This window comes from Siniperca chuatsi, linkage group LG1 (assembly GCF_020085105.1).
Source record: "Siniperca chuatsi isolate FFG_IHB_CAS linkage group LG1, ASM2008510v1, whole genome shotgun sequence".
NCBI lineage: Eukaryota > Metazoa > Chordata > Actinopteri > Centrarchiformes > Sinipercidae > Siniperca > Siniperca chuatsi.
This window is the reverse complement of record NC_058042.1, coordinates 33,303,932-33,317,165: the sequence shown is the minus strand read 5'-3', so window position 1 is coordinate 33,317,165 and position 13,234 is coordinate 33,303,932. Positions and strand designations below refer to the sequence as shown.

At 43.0% G+C, this 13,234-nt stretch overlaps 1 long non-coding RNA gene across 1 annotated transcript; it reads left to right on the top strand.

Annotated features, from left to right (window-relative positions):
* Positions 1-1,219: 1,219 nt before the first annotated feature.
* Positions 1,220-2,858, top strand: LOC122872885. The gene is made up of 3 exons (XR_006377323.1): positions 1,220-2,010; positions 2,232-2,385; positions 2,488-2,858. It is a non-coding gene; the product is annotated as an uncharacterized LOC122872885 (long non-coding RNA).
* The last annotated feature ends 10,376 nt before the right edge of the window (positions 2,859-13,234 follow it).

Below are 13,234 nucleotides of genomic sequence, written 5' to 3'. Positions count from 1 at the left end.
AAACTTGTATTGTATTCTTTGTTCATAGCCTTCTGTATTTTACCCAACAGAACACAGACACTGAGGCCAGCAGTTCCATGGAGCAATGTGTAATGTGGCAGGTGTCATGCAGAGGGATGGAGTCTGACCCAGAGGACACCGGTGTCCTGACGTGGAAAATAAATTGAGATCTTCTGGAATGGGGAGCGTTTGTGCTCGCTTTCTTTCGACTGTTTCTTTAGATTTATTTGGACTGATGCTACTCATCAGACCTCAAATGCACAAGTCTGCAGAAGAATCGCCTCAATCTGGATGGTAAGAGGATGTAGTTAAAAGGACACATCCACATTTGAAAAGACTTAAAATCATGCATATATCCTGTTGTACAGGTTGGGATTTTCCACCGCACAAAACACAAAGTGCTTTGAAATGGCAGGGAAAAGTTGAAAAGCTATCCCAAAGTACTATTTGATAATTTAGTGTAAGATTTCTATCCTGGGGATGGAGCAGTCACACTTTTAGCCCAGTACAGTATTATCACAATGGACGTTTTCAAATTTTACCATTTTTATGAAGGTTACAGTGTGTGTGTTTCCAAGTTTTTGTCCAACCAATTTATATCAGAGGGTTGACCAAATATTAACACCTCTCGGTAGAACTCCATTCAACAGCTCCACAAACAACATCCTCCAAAATGACCATACAGTTGTATCAACAACTCTCCAAAACAGTAGCTGCAGAAACTGAACATTACAACCTTTACCAGAAGCTTTATTGCATGACTGACAAAATAAACTGCACAATGAGAAGTATATAAACTTCTGTCATTAGTGGCACCCCCTAAAAGTGCAGCGCAACGCACTTTAAGACATACACTAAATGAAAACATGATTTTACCTTTGAAAGATAGCACTTCTCCTGCACACTGTAACATATACAGTATCATATACAGTATCAGTAATATGTAACACTCCCAATGTTACCAAAACATTCATTTTCTAAAGAAATTAAGAGTGTAACACACCAGTACCTAAATGTTTGTCAATAATGATGTCACCATGGTCAAGCCAATCATATACTAATCAGGTACTTAACAGTGATGAGGGAGGTGCAGCCAGAAAACAATAGGACTGATTACTGGGTCATCATGGAATCAAAATGTCAGTTTCAGGTGAAACTAGGCAGGGTAAACAGCAGACACTCAGGAAGACTCTTCCCTGAGGGCAGGGCTTAAGCAACACAGATTAGCTTAAATTTCTGAGTTCTCAGACCATTTTCAATTGAGAATGACTTCCGGATTGGAGCCGAAACTTCCGGATTGGAGCCGAAACGTCTTGATTCTGAAAACAGTGTCCAGATGACTACGACTGAAACCCTTTCTACGATGGAACACTCCTAGATGAATGATCTGGTCACTTAAACGTATCATGCTTTGTCAAACTATGTTTATTTGTCTAGTTTAAAAGATTGGATTTAAACAAGTCTGAAAGTCTGATGTGATAGTGATTCTGCCCTCATGTCAGGATATGGTAAAAAAAGTACCGCAAGTTGATTAATTGCATGAAGATGCCAGTTCCTGGGTCTCAATTCTTTTAATTAGTATCTTGCTGGTTTACAATTTAACCCCACCACTACCCAATTTTCCACATGTGAGAATTCTAGCGGTATCACTATACATTATAATTAAACTGGTCTGTTGTTATGACTGATTTTGCTTTGATCTGTTTAACTCAGTCGAGATGAAGACTGGTGTAAGCTGGCCAACAGACAGTAAATCTGCTTTCTTGAGCTAGAAAGATCTGTGGGAGACTACATATGAACATGAGGGAAGTGTGGCTGGAAGATGACACTTCTTAAATAACACTTTCTAAAATGTATTGTAAGCTTTCTAGGGTGGATTCTGTGATGCTGACTGACTATTCTGTGGTGTCCTCTGTTTTACAGCGCTTCCAAAACTTATTTATTTTATTTTTTTGTGGATGTGACAACCAGAATGATGGGTCCTGGAATGTGTGCTACCTGTGATTTCTTGTAAGCACCATCATTAATTTCTTGTAAATACAATTTAAAATAAACTGCAAAAATAGTACACTCTCAGAATAAATTAGTATATTGTCTAATAGCATCTGTGGACACACTTCCACAGAGGTTTTCAGACAAATATATAGCTGATGTATTCAGCTATATTATTCTTCATATTCTTGTTGATGTTACACTGAAACAATCATCTTTGTTTCTGTCTTTTGTTACAGATGTTGCTCATGAAACTCCATTTGGAAATGTCTGCTGTTAATTGTTGTTTGTTAGTTTACCACAGGGTGGCATCTCTTCAGTACATGAGCACCAGGTATGACATGGGGCGGCTCATTTTCCAGGAGAGCCCGGTTCAGGACGCACTCTAAAAATGTAATTATCATAAAAACCCCAAGCTCCAGGTTGCCATTTGTGAATATGCCCCCCCGTGACTTAGGTTTTTTGTTTATAATTTTTTTTATTTCCTTGTTCCAGTGCAACCATACAGTACAGTCATCTGTTCAGCGACATGAAGAGAGAGTCCATGGATTTCAGCTTCTTCTCTGATTGACATTTGTCAACGAAACCATGGAGAAAACAAATAAATACACATTGTAAAAGAAAGAAAAAAAGACATTATAGTGTTTACTAAAATGAGGACAAAAATTCACGGGAATTGTTTCACTCTCTCTGTAACACATAAAACATGTAACACATGTTCTCCTTACATATTACTTCTTGTCTGATGCGTACAAATCTATTTTGTTATACTTTTTTGCCGGAATGTTGGTCAGTAAATTTTGGTAATCACTTAGCAAACTAATAGGTCTATACCCTTCACGGGATGTTGGGTCCTTACCCTCTTTGTACCCTCTAATATTATTTACAGAGACCCAACAAATCCCACAATGAGCAAGCACTAAGCGACAGTGGCAAGGAAAAATTTCCTTTAAAAGGCAGAGACTTTTTAATTATGTACATGTTTTGATAGGGACTCAAAATCTTACAATTTCAGCAGCACACACAAATCCAGCTTAAAAGCATTGTTACAGGTGGAACAGGAAGATTATATGGAGATTGATCATGACTGTTAGGAATTAATTAATTCAATCTCTAGCATTTCAGCAGATGTAATGTGATGGATTGCCCAGATGACAAAACAATTCTTTCAGTTGTAGATGATGATAGCAAATGTTTGGAGACATTCAAGTTACCAGTTAAATCAGCACAAGCAGCCGAATTAATTGCATTAACAGGAGCCTACTTATTGGATGACAATAAGACGGTGATAATTTATACAGATTCGAAATTTGCTTCCTTGTGTGCACATGATTTTAGTGTGATCTGGAACAATAGAGGCTTTGTGACAACTGCTGAAAAACCATTGGATTTGATTAAAGAATTATTAGCAGCAATGATGCGACCATCACAGCTTGCTGTGGTAAAATGTGCAGGACATGCATCCATGTGGCTAGAGGTGGCTAGAGGCAATAATTTAGCTGTTTTTATGTCTCCACCAGTGCCAGATCCCCACAGTTAACCTTCTTGCATTTCAAAGACAAGCGTCTGAAGCTGAAGTAAAACAGTAGAAGATTTAACACTATTACAAGAATGTTAACAAGAATATGTTAAAACCTTATTCAATTTTGTTTGAGTTTTCCCGACAGGTGGTTGACAAATTCCCAGTGCCAGCAGAGGAGGCAACGCATCCTTTTCAACCTTGTGATTATGTGCTGGTGAGGAGCTAAAGGGTGACCACAGGAGAACCACGAACCCTGTGCACCATATTCATGTGGACTTGCAAGGAAGGAGGCAGAGATTTGACAGTACCTCGTGCTCTTCTACGTCATCATCTGAAGATAAGGGGTGAATGCAAAAGGTGGATTGAGGCATGGAGACGACAGTGAACACAAGGAGAGGATGTTATGGCAGAAGGAGGACGACCACATGGACTCTGTAATCTTTTGTGCATGAAGTAAAGATTTGAATGTAATGGCTTATGTGCTTAAATTTTATATTAATTGCTTTTTAACTCGTATGTTCTGTCATCTCTCAGCAAAGAATCTTTCAGTTCAGTCCACTCAACAAAAAGTTTCATCAACCAGGAAATCAAAATAGATAAGTGAGCTTTTATGATCTCAGTTCAACATGTTCTGGAGGAGATATAACAGTTGTGGTAGAAATATCATCTTAATAGTATTTGTTAGACCTAATAAAGAAATTGGTAGTGTTCTCCAAAACTGAATGTTATTCTGGAGTTTATTTAACAGGGGATCAAAGTTAGCCTTAAACAATGAGTTATAGCCCCAGCTCGTTCTGTCTCGTAATACTATATCAAGAAGCAATTGTCTGATAGTATAGCTCAGGCCTCCCCCTGTAGTTTCAGCAGTGAGATGTGTGCCAGCTGCAAGTTTGCTATGTTACACAAGCTCTCTTAGCGTTTTATATTCTGGCTCTACGCACTGTTGATGCCTCTCTGATGCCTGACCTCCCTCTCGCTCCTCTCCCACTTGTTGCCTCTCCTGTCCCTGCATGGACCCTTTGTGTCTTCATCATCCCTAGAGTCAAGATTCCTTCACCTCGCTACTGTATTCCCTGTCGTCACACTGGCCTCCATCATTCCCGGTCCAGCCATGTTCACTGAGAGGCTGCTGAGCCAGGTACCGTTGACGGCTTGACTGGCTCCAGTTCTGGTGACCATTCCGAGCCCACCAGACCACCTCTGTCACCCCCGCCCCAGGCCTGAAAACCTCCTCCTTTTGGTGGTCCAAAGCTCCTGTGCGCTAAGTTAGCTGGACAGCTAATTGGCTGTTTGCGTGTCACTCATAGCACACTCCATTATCAAGGGAATGATTATGAATGGCTGTTTATGAGCCAGCACATATTTGTTATGTGCTTTCATGGCGGTTCGCATTTAATGCATTTAAGTGAAACTATCGAACACTCTATCGAATACATTTCTTATTGCTATTGATGAAGTGTCTTTTGCTGGCACATATTACTATCATTTTATCCTTCAGGCCTAGTTAAGCGGGGAAAAGTGTACAGCATTGGGGGGTAGGCCCGCAGGAATAATACCTCATATAATGCCTAATCTGCAGGTATCTGAAGAAGTGCGTCATTGGTAACCCAAATTGATCGAAGAATGCAAAACATATAAAACTTTAAGGCCCATTCTAGACCATCTTCTGTGTTGATAGCATGATAAAGTGATTAAAAGCAATAGAGCCTAATAAAGAAAAGGATTGAAAACCAAAATCCCTCCTGATTTGAGCCTAGTTGTTTTGAGAGAGTGGCTGACCACCGAGTTAGAAAAAGATGAGGGAACTGAAGGAAGCGCGGCCACCAGCAAGGCAGGGAGGGAAATTGGGTCACAGTAGCTGAGCTCCATGCTAACCTGGCTAGGGGATTAAGGTGGCACTGACTGGCTTTGTGGTTTCGATTCAACTGAGATCTCGCATCAAAGTGTGAATTAACGGCTGGTGGAGAACTGGCGCCGTCTGTATGAGTTGAGGCTTTTTGGTTTCACAAAGGTGTGTGGTGAGGCCCAACATCCACCCTTTGGTCTGAAGCGTGGGGTGCTGGTCACAGCCTTCAGAGCAACTCTGAGTCCATGTGGATGAAGGTGACTTACATAGTCCTTGTGTTCCTTAGAACAGGAAAAAGGGTTAACAGTTGGGGCTTCTCAAAGCCAGTAGTGTTTGGGCAGACTATTGAGGCTACATCTGGGCAGACTTCTATCTAGGCATCTCTACATATCATACATGGCACATACAATTCAGCATTACAGCCAGACAAATCATTAACTGCCCACAGTCCTTGGATGCTCTGAGTCACGATCAAAGCATCAGATCACAAAAGTGAAACTTGAAAGATGAAAGAGCAGAAGAAAAGGTGGTTAGCAGTTAATTAGTCTTAATCCTTTACAGGATGTCTGTGGGGTGGTTGCTGATCGGTGCATGGAGGCGTGACTGAACAAACAGGAGGGAGTCCAGTTTGGCCTGTAGCTTCTTAATGTATTTGTGCAACAATTGCCGTGATGATCCAGCCACTAAGGAGGAGCCCGAGAGCGACTGCACTGATCGGGTGTCCCTGATAAGGTAACGACCTGCTTGCGTGATTAGCAAATGTGGTTGTGAGCCCAGTCGGTTTGAGACTGAACTGAACTAATTTGGCCCTACAGCCAGAAGTTGCTTTTGAAGGAAGTCCTCAATTGTGAGGTTGTGGCCTCTGAATGCGTACATAATCTCAATCCGCATCATGCTTGAGGTGATGGAGGACAATATCATCAATATGTACAGTGGCTCCTGGCGGAACCATTAGGAACACTGTCTGGTTTGGCAAGGTTAGTGCTGTCTGCCGTATTTCTGGACATGGTGAAAGCCATGGTGGTTTGACTGTTGAGCAAGGTTCTGTGCAGATATAGAACCGAAATCTGTAATGGGTGTCAAATCGATCATCCGAGTCAAACACAACATGAATGTCTGTTTGAGATGCCGGACTATTTCTTCTAACATCACTATGACGAGCTGACAAAACGGCTTTGGGCAGATTGTTTTATTCTTACCATTCAACGGGTGCTTCAGTCACGCCATAGCCACGTGTCTGCATACAGGGTCCACGGTGCTTCCGAGGCCTTTCATCATAAAGTCAAACTGACGAGACGCATCAGAGACAAACTCCTCAGACTGTACTGCTGATCGTTAGCAAGGACATTTTGTCAGAAATAGAGTTTTTGTTCCATGACCTCTAAATCAGTTCCAGGCAGATGTTTGTGATATCCAGGCCTTGGCCGAACACACTGAAGGGTTTAATTATTTAATGGTTATTGACATATTTTCAAAAAAAGCCTTTGAGTCTATTTTAAAAGACAGCCAGACCCTTGAAGAGTTACAAACGGACGCAGGTAAAGAATTCTTTAACAAGACCTTTAAGGCTTTGATGAAGAAACAAGGTATTCATCATTTTGCAACAGCCAGTGACCTAAAAGCATCTGTGGTTGAAAGATTTAATCATATGCTGAAAACTTGAATGTGGCTAAAAACACCCGTAGGTATATAGTAGTCTTACAGGATTTGCAAGGCGGATACAGTAATGGCTGTCATAAAAGTATAAAAATGACACAGATGCAGTCAGAAAATGCCTCTCAAGTATTTGAAAACCTGTACGGTACATTTCCCATCTGCGGCAAAGATGCGATATAGATGAATTTAAAGGAGGGAGATCTGGTGAGAATATCCAAACTGAGAGGAGTGTTTGATAAAAAATATGAACAGAGTTACACTGATGAGTTGTTTACTGTGGCTTAACGCATACCACGTCAACCCCCTGTGTACAAACTGAAAGATTATGACGGTGAACCTATCCAAGGTACGTTTTACGTTGCAGAGTTGCAAAAAGTGAAGGTTGCTAAAGACAAAGCATTTCAAGTGGAAGAAATTGTGGATGAGTGCATCATCAGTGGTAAAAAACAGATGTTGGTACGTTGGAAAAACTGGCTGGAGAAATTCAACAGTTTGGTCAAGGCTAGCGACCTGAAAAATTTATAAAAACAATGGGTACATCAGATTTGGATTCATTACATCATGGATCAAATCTCTGGTGAGGGGTTTTACGTCACCCTGCCCTCCAATGCCAGCTGCAATGCACTTAATAATAATACCAGTTCCAGTTACCACGTGAATTTAGCGCAACATATTGATTTAGAGGGTCTGTGGCAGGTAACCTTGGCGGAGATTTCCTGGTTACCTGGTTCAACATTCCTGCAGAGTTGGCCTACTTTGAGTGGAGGAAAAAACCCTAAGACCCAGACTCAGAGGGTGAGGTCCACTGTCAAGGGTTTAGAGGGGTTATTAAGCCACCCTGAATCACCTCAGGGTAGAGCTGGACTCTTAGAAAAGTTGGCACCAATATATTTATACACTTTAGTACCATTCAAAAGAGATTTGAACTTCAGGCTGGAGGTCAATATTATCTAAGGTTTTTCCTGCCCACGGCTTACATGTTGGGCCTCGAACCGGGAAAATGGTTCAAGTTCGAGGAAAGGATGGCTCCCCATCCGGCGGATATAAAGGCAGGAGTTTATCACCTCTACTGCTGTAGTGACGTAGTGTGACATCAGCTCGTTGGCGATGCTTACGCTCCGCTCTTAAGAACCGTTGATATACTAGGCACGTACGGTGATGTCGTCATGCAGTATTTTAACCCCGCCTATTATGTACTTGTGGTAAACAAACATATTGAAAACATTCACATCGAATTAAAAACGGATCAAAACACGCTTGTGAACTTTACCTTCTGGAAGACTATTGTGAAGCTTAGACCTTCAAAAAGCTTTACCTCCTCCGTGAAAACATGATGCACCAGCAGAGGCTTGATCCTCACCGTTTTGTGAGTTATTATGAAAATCGAGCAGGGGGCTCTCTCTCCGGTTTCTATGGGGCACCCGTCATGTACAGGAGAGACATAGGGTCTATATTATCAAGATTATTTCGTTTTGTATCACCTTTGATGAAAAAAGGTTTTGCCATCACTAAGCCTCATCTTAAATCAGCCGCCAAAAACATTGCTTCTGAGGTGATAAGCCATAAGCTCAATAAACTAAGCCGTCAACCGAACCAGGGGTCTCAAGAAGGATCCAGCGGTATGATGGTTCTGGCTAGAAGAGTGAGAAAGAGACCTCCGGGGCAGCGTGTTTCACGGGGATCTAAAAAATGGCAACACACTGTAAAAAGAAAATCAGTCAGTAGAAGCGAGCCCAGAGGAAAGAATGCTCTCAAGAGGCCCGGAGATATATTTTAGAGGAAAAAACGATGTCTCTTTCACATCACAAATCAGCCGAATGCAGCATGACGGAGCTGGACTTATTTTCAGCTCACATGACACAGTTGTCTATTGATGCAAAGCTGTACACCGAAGTCCTGCCTTTGTTGGCTTACAGACGGAGGCCCCATCGAATTCTTTATGGAGACAAATATCTGGACCTCAATGACTTGTTGGTAGACCTCTGTGTTAAAATTACCAATGTAGACGGCTTGAACCTGGCCAATGACATCCCCGTAGGTCTCATCAATTACCTGCTGAATACAATTTTCAGAGAGGCTACTTCTGAACTCTGTGGATTTGAGAATTAAACTGACCTGGGCTAATGACGCCTTCTGTCTCATGTGTGGCCCCAACATGATTATCGTTTAAAAATACTGGTAGCCTCTCTGTCTGTCAAAAAAGCGTCCGTTCCTCCCGCTGTGTGTTTAGGTCATGCGTCGGCCTTAATGAAGGGCAATGCTCTCTACCCCTTATCCTGCGTGAATGTGAAAATATGTAACCAAGAAAATCTCCTTTGGGGAACGATGCTGAAATATATAGTTTTAGCCATTGTAAACCACAAGGCCTTCACGGGTAAAAAAGAGCTGTCACCCTTCAGTTTTATCTACAACAACCTCGAATATCTGCCTCTGTGTCAGGATGGCAGGCAGGTGACCGCCAAAGCGTTCCAGCCTCAATTTAACCAGGGGCTGTGCATCAGAGAGTTTTACAACATGTTTACGGCGACAGGGAGACACCTGAAAGAGTTACCTCTGAGTATCAACACGGTGTTATAGTTTGAGGGTTTTTCACTTCCTGTTATATTTTGTAGTATTTTCCTTCCCTTGTGTGTCTTGTGGTTTTACTTCCTGTCTTTGTTTGCTTTCCCTCCAGTTTTGATTGTTGGCCCTTCCTTGATTGTTTGCACTTGTGTCTCGTTGTTTCACCTCCCCTAGGGTATTTATTCCGGGTCTCTGTCTTTGTTCAGTGTTGGGTCATTGTTTCTACTGTCTGGTGTGATTCTGTGAATCTGATGTTGCGCCTATTGTGAGTTTTGTTCCTGGCTTTTTGAGTGTTCCTGACATTGTGTGTGTGTTGCCGTTTGGTGCACTTTTGTTGTACCTGGTTCCTGTACCCTGTTCCCCGACATTCTTACTGTGAGTTCTGCTTTGGATTCTTTGTCTCCTGTGGACCTTGGTTATATTCTGGATTTTGTACTTTGCCTGCTCCCTACTGGACTGTTTAGCCACATTGGACTCACTTCCCTGTTTCCACCACTGCCAGCCGGTAACCCATTTTCCTGTTACCTGTTCATTACCTGTCTGTCTACCGGTCTGCCTGTACCTGCCTGTAAACCACATCACCCCCAATAAACACTGTAGCCATCCGGCTACTTCACCTCATACTGCTTCCTGGTTTTCTGCATTTGGGTCCACATAGTACTGCTCATCCATTTCCTTCCGATCTGTATCATCAGGGCACACACACTCCAACTGCCTTAAGAAGGGACTGTGGTGATTCCGCAGAAAGAAGGAGGTGGCACCACTGTGCAAAAGCTGGAGGAAGTGTGTGTTGGTAGTGCTTGTCAAACCATTCTTGGCTGACAGCCGACTTTTCGGACCAGATAGCCAAGAGCGCATCCGGAGTTTTGACACCGTTGAGGTGTACTCCACCGACCACTCGGGGTCTGTACAGTGCTGAGTTCGTGTTTCTCAGTGAGCACAGGAAGGACTCGTGGTGGTGAAAGGGATTCAGATTTTCAGTCTGCAGTTGCAGCACACTCATGAGTGGCCAAGAAGAATCAGTGCCAGGATCAGGTGCTGGGAAAGGCATGAATTTTGGTAGGGGCATGATCTTTGGATTCCTGGATGATGGCGACTGGTCCGTCTAAAGTTGTCAAGTGTATGTCCCTTGTAGTAGTCAATGAGTGGGGCCAGTCAGTCCAAGAGGTCTTGACCAAGCATCGCCGCCCATCCTGGCAGTGGTTTCGGCGTCCTTGATATCCAGCCCTCATGTTGACCCTTGCATGAGGCATTTCGGTGGCTTCGAGCTTGAGGTTTGGGTCTTCTGAGGCTTGGATTCCCAAGATTGCCGAGATCGCCTTCATGGCAAAGCATGGTTACGTCGTACCGCTTATCCTTGTGGAGATTATACAGGAATAAAGATTTGAAGTGCTGTTCCTCCTCCAAACCTGTGGCGTTGCATCCCTGGAAGTATGCGGCTGTCTGTAGTACTCCCTCTGGGTTCATTGCATCCGTATACAGTGAATACTCATCCCATAAGGCTTGGCAAAGTCCCGAGTATTGGTCTCGGGTCTCTAGCAGGAGTGTCTCCATGAAGACATGAACACTGCTGGAAGTGGTTTTCCAGAGCTTTGGTAGGACAGGAGATCCTGTCCCACCAAAGCACAAGGTGTTACGGCTAATGGTAGACTGGGGTACTCTGTCGGAGGGTTGGGCTTCTGCGTCTAACAAGCGGACAGAGGATTATTATGCATAAATATTGCAATATTGCAATAAAGCTGGTATTAGACAGCCTCACATGGGGCACCAAATGTTGAGATTCAGGTAGGACAGGTTTGGTTATTAGCAAAAATATCAAATATATTTATGATATTAATTAAATAATTATTATCACAATTATTAATATGGATTAATAATTACTGAGCACCACCCTGGGATCAGGGACCAATAACCAAATGTGTTAAAATGCAGGGTGTTGCGAGGAAGATGGCGGACACGTGGGTGGTCGTCACCCAAAATGGAGGGCACGCTCTATTTGTCCTCAAGACGGTGTGGAGCGTAGCTAGTTATGCTACCACGCTATCTGGGTTGTTTGATATGTGTGTGTAGGTGTGTATATGTACGTGTAAAGGGGTGTGGATTAGTGGAGAGGAAAGAGAAAGAAAAGCACAAGGGATCTCAAATGCCGCGGTAAAGCACAATAGCTGTCCCTTTATCACGCAGGAACCTGGCAGCAAACTTTCATTCAACAGCTGTGTTATTGGACTTATAAAGCACAGTTATTAGCTTCCACAGTGGCTACAAAACTAACACAGTTAAACGACCCAACAGCATGGTACTGCTACACAAAGGAATGTGCTAAGCACGAAAACACACAGCAGAAACAGGACACGGCAGTCCTTTACTTTCCACAATAATGCACAGCACACTTCATAACAATGAATCTATCTCTGCCCAGACACAAGCCTCTTATTTGGGATCGCTCTTGATAGCGATTTAAAGTGTCAGTCCATTTGGATTATGTGGCAGAGTCCTCTCAGGCTCCGATACTGACGTGGCGGGTTCAACGGCAGAACTGTTCCTTCGGGCGGCAGCGGAGGGAAGCAGCAGTTGACTTGAGTGGGGCTCAGCGGTTATCCTTCTCTCCGTGAAGAAAATGGTAAGACCTGAATCTTCCTTATGCAAGTACTGGGTTATTATATGGAAGATAACAATCAGGATCAGAAGTGTGTTCAGCAAACACAAAACAGTCTGTTGCTCGTCCAGCGAGTTACGACTTTATCTAGGTAGTTAAAGTTCACGTGATGTGTCCCCTGAAGCAACTAAGTTACAATGGAAAAACAGTGAGCAACTTGAGCACACACCTTTTATTTAGGTGATGACATCATGGCCTTGGGCTTTGGGCTGGTTTAAATCCTTATATCAACAAGCCTCCGGTTAGCTGTTCACGGAATTTATTGCAGGACTCAGAATTCATAGCATCTAATAATGTTTTCAAAGGCGTTGTAAAAAGAGATTAGAAGGGCAGGGAAAGACAAAACAACACACCACCCTCCGATTTCACCTGACAACCAATGCATCTTAAAATATTCTGCAACACTATGTCCAGACAATCCAAAAGGTTTACTGAACAAGGTCTGGTACAATACTCAGTTGCACTCGGAATCGGGACCTCAAACCTGACTCATTCATCCTAAAACGTGATGAGAATGGAGCAAAGTATTTCACCATGACATTCAACGAAGAAACCAATAAACATAAAGACCCACTGGAGAGAGATAGAGAAAATCAGAGGGGCTTCATGTTTGAGGAGCGAGGAAATCCCCTCTGGCTGGTAACACTAAAAAAATTCCTGAGCAAATTTCCGCCTTGTGCAAAAGCCCTCGATCTGCACCCCAGGAGGGTAACAGCTGCGACAGACAGCTTCTGGTATACCGCCGTTCCCCTGGGAGTAAACCAGCTGCCACAGATGTTACTCAGGATGTGCAAAGACTCAGGGACACACACGTCTTACACTAACCACAGCCTGAGAGCCACTGCCATACAGAAACTGTGGGACTCATGGTGAGGGAGAAGAAAGATTTGAGTAAAAAAACTCTTTGTACAGTTTTTGAGCAGTGAACACCCTGTCCAAAACTTGAAACTTTAATTCTCAGGTCACCATAATAGCAAGCAATCAATAGTCCCAGCCCCCT